Here is a 3,515-nt window from a genome sequence, read left to right as displayed (position 1 = left end):
GAATGTCAAGATACAGACACTGCCTCAGATGAAGTGGGGGGTTTTTTGTTGTTGTTGCGAGCATGTTGGTTGAGACAGAGTCTTGCTGGCCTTGAGTTCATAGCATGGCCTCATCTTCCTTAGAGCTGGGATACTGGCCTGCACTACCACTCCTGGCCTTGGGTTCTGCTTCTTAAATGAAGATCAAATAAAAACAGCTGTTGGCAAAAGTCCTTGGCTCCAGCTAATCTTTGTTTTATCAGTAACCAGAGAATGTGTGCTAAATAGTACTGAGATTTCTGGTCGCCACTTGTGCCTTGTACTGTTAGGTACTTTCAGTCAGTCCGTTTAATCTCTACCACAAATCTGAGAGTTAACTTTACAGAGGAGGAAACTGAGGCACAGAGCAGTTAAAGTACCTCACCAAGGTCGTACGGGTAATAAATAACTGGTCTCAGATTTGAACGTACGTAGTGTGGCATCAGAGCTTGCAGGTACACTCTTGGCATACAGTGGTCCTCAAGTGGGTGCTTTCTGCTTCTGCTGTTCAAAGGTAAGCAGAACGAGCCAGGTCTGGTGACTTACACCTGTAATTGTAGCAACACCAGAGGCTTTGGCAAGAGATTTGTCACATATTCGAGGCCAGCCTCAGACATAAGGAAGTGACAGAGCAAGAGGCATGGATTCAAGCCACGCTTCTCTTAATAACCCAGCAGTAAACTCGGCAAAATATAGAATCTCTGGTCATTTATAAAATAAGAAGTTTCTATGATCTTAACTTTAAAATCCTTTCAAAGTCTCAGATTCTTGTCATGGGCTCATAAGATAACTCAGTGGGTAAAGTCTTGCTGCAAAAGTATGGTGACTGGAGTCCTCACACCAGAATCCAGGCCAGCACAGCAGCCTACATGGGATCACAGTACTAAGGAAATGGACAGAGAATTCTGGGCTATCTAGCCAGCTGAACCAGTGAGTTCTGGGTACAAGAAAGAGAGCCTACCTCAATGTCTACGGAGGACAGCAATAGAGAAAGACGTTCAATATCAACCTCTGGTCTCCATAAGTACCTACAGGCACATGTGAACATACATGCATGTGCTGGCTGGCCTTATGTCACAGTGACACACAAACTAAAGGTATCTAAAAGGAGAGAACCTTAACTGAGAAAATGTCTCAATAAGTCCCCATTGTAGAGCATTTTCTTAATTAGTTATCAATGGGGGAGGGCCCAGTTCATTGTGGGTGGTTTCAGCCCTGGGCTGCTGGTCCTGGGAGCTATAAGAAAGCAGGCTAAGCAAGCCAGGGGAAGCAAGCCAGTGAGCTGCACCTTTCCATGGCCTTTGAATCAGCTCTTGCCTCCAGGTTCCTGCCCTGTTTGAGTTCGTATCCTGACTTCTTTAACATTGATATAGAAGTGTAAGCCAAATAAACCTCCTCAACTTGCTTTTTGGTCATGGTGTTTTGTTACAGTCATAGAAAACCTAAGGCAATATCATGCATACTACCCAAAAAAAGTTTTAAATTTTTCATATTTTTAAAGATTTTATTCTTAATTATGTGTTCAAGTTTATTCCTGATTTTGTCCTTCCTGTGGCTTCCCTCCGGAACTTACAGTGGTTGGTTTTATTGTTGTTGTTGTTGTTGCTATTTTATCTATTAATTTATTTATTCTGTGAGTGTTGCTATTTATTTATTTATTTATTTATTTTGTGAGTCTTACTGTATAATTCTGGCTGGCTGGAACTCACGATGCAGACCAGGCTGGACTCACACTCACAGAGATCGCCTGCCATTATTTCCTACACCCTGAGTGCTGAGATGAAAGAGCCAGCCACTGGGCTCCAGTTATAGTGTCTTTAACTGTGAGATATATGTGTGTGTGTGTAATATATATACACATATACAGATACATATAGATACACATATGCATATACAAGAACATATATATGTGGGGTTTGGGGGAACTTTGTTTGTTTGTTTTCTGTTTTTTGTTTCTCTGTGCAACCCTGGCTGTCCTGGAACTGACTCTGTAGATCAGGCTGTTTTCAAACTCAGAGATCTGTCTGCTTCTGCCTCTTGAGGGCTGAAACTATAGGTGTACACCACGACTGCCCACCTTTTCCCAGACCTAATGACTGATAAGCATATGAATATTAATCATGCACCTCTTAACAGGCATTTGGATTGCTTTTACTATTAAAAATATTATTTTTTTGTTAAGGGGACTATTATTGTTGTTCAAAGTGTTTGATAACCATTTTGACAAATGACCCAGAGCAGACATAGTATCAGAATTAGGACAAGGTTTTTGTCTTTTCTTTTCTTTCTTCCTTTTTCTTCCCCCACATTTGAAAGATCCTGCCAATATGAGGTATGAATCTGTCAAACAGACATAGTATTTGTAGTATTTTTGAGTTTTTAGAGTAAATGAAAACTTAATTTTATTATATTTTAAAAGTATATTCTAAGTCTTATAGTAGCATAATTGTAATTCCAGTTTTTACTTTCTATGGCACAGACTTGATAAACTGAAGACTTTGAAGAGTGAATCCCCAAATTGTACCAGCCACTTTCATGTGCTACATATACTGTATAAAGTAATATATATATATATATATATATATATATATATATACACACACATATGTGTGTGTGTGTGTGTAAATTAGGTACATACGCATTTCCCCTTTTCCCTACAGGAACACAATGAACGCAACATATAACTTTTATAATCCTCCAAAGATAAAGTTTAGTTGCCTGAATGAACACTGTTACATGAATCTCTTAGGTCAGGGGTAGTGTTAACGCAGAGACTGTCAGAGGGAGAGGGAAACATCACAACTTTTATTTGCTGGTCAATAAAAAACTGTTCAACTTCCTTAACCATCAAAGAAATACAAATCAAAACTACACTGAGGTTTTACTTTCTACCAGCCAGAAAACAAACAACTAGTGTTAGTGAAGATGTAGGGGGCCGAGGAACTCTTCCGCAATGCTGGTGGGAATGCAGAGCGATGCAGCCACTACAGAAGGCCCTGCAGAGGTTCCAAAGGCAAGCAGACAAAACCAAAGCAAAGGGAGAGCTGTAGGGTGAGCTGGGTGTGGTGGTGTGTGCCTCTATCCCAGCTCTCAGCAAGCAGGTCCAATTCCCAAATCTGCCACGTGGTGGAGCCGAGACACCAGTCACACACAGTCTCCAAATCTGTCACTGCTGATGGACCAAAGTCAGAGTCCGAAACTAAGAAAAACTAACAGAGGTTGCGACTAATAACTAGTACCAAAATTTCATCATTTCAACTGTAAGACAGAGCTTCAGAGAACTACATTAAGATAAGACTAATTTTTGTGCCAGGCTAACCTGAAATTTACTATGTAACCCAGGCTGGCCTCAAACGTATGATCTGCCAGCCTCAGACTCTCATGTGCTGGGATTACAAGCATGAGCTATAATATGCTCAACATTGTATATATTTTTAAAATGGAAGTAGTGAAAAATACAGCCGGGCGTGGTGGCACACGCCTTTAATCCCAGCACT

Source organism: Mus pahari, chromosome 7 (assembly GCF_900095145.1).
Source record: "Mus pahari chromosome 7, PAHARI_EIJ_v1.1, whole genome shotgun sequence".
Classification (NCBI taxonomy): Eukaryota; Metazoa; Chordata; class Mammalia; order Rodentia; family Muridae; genus Mus; species Mus pahari.
The sequence above is the reverse complement of the archived record's forward strand: the minus strand, read 5'-3'. Positions refer to the sequence as shown.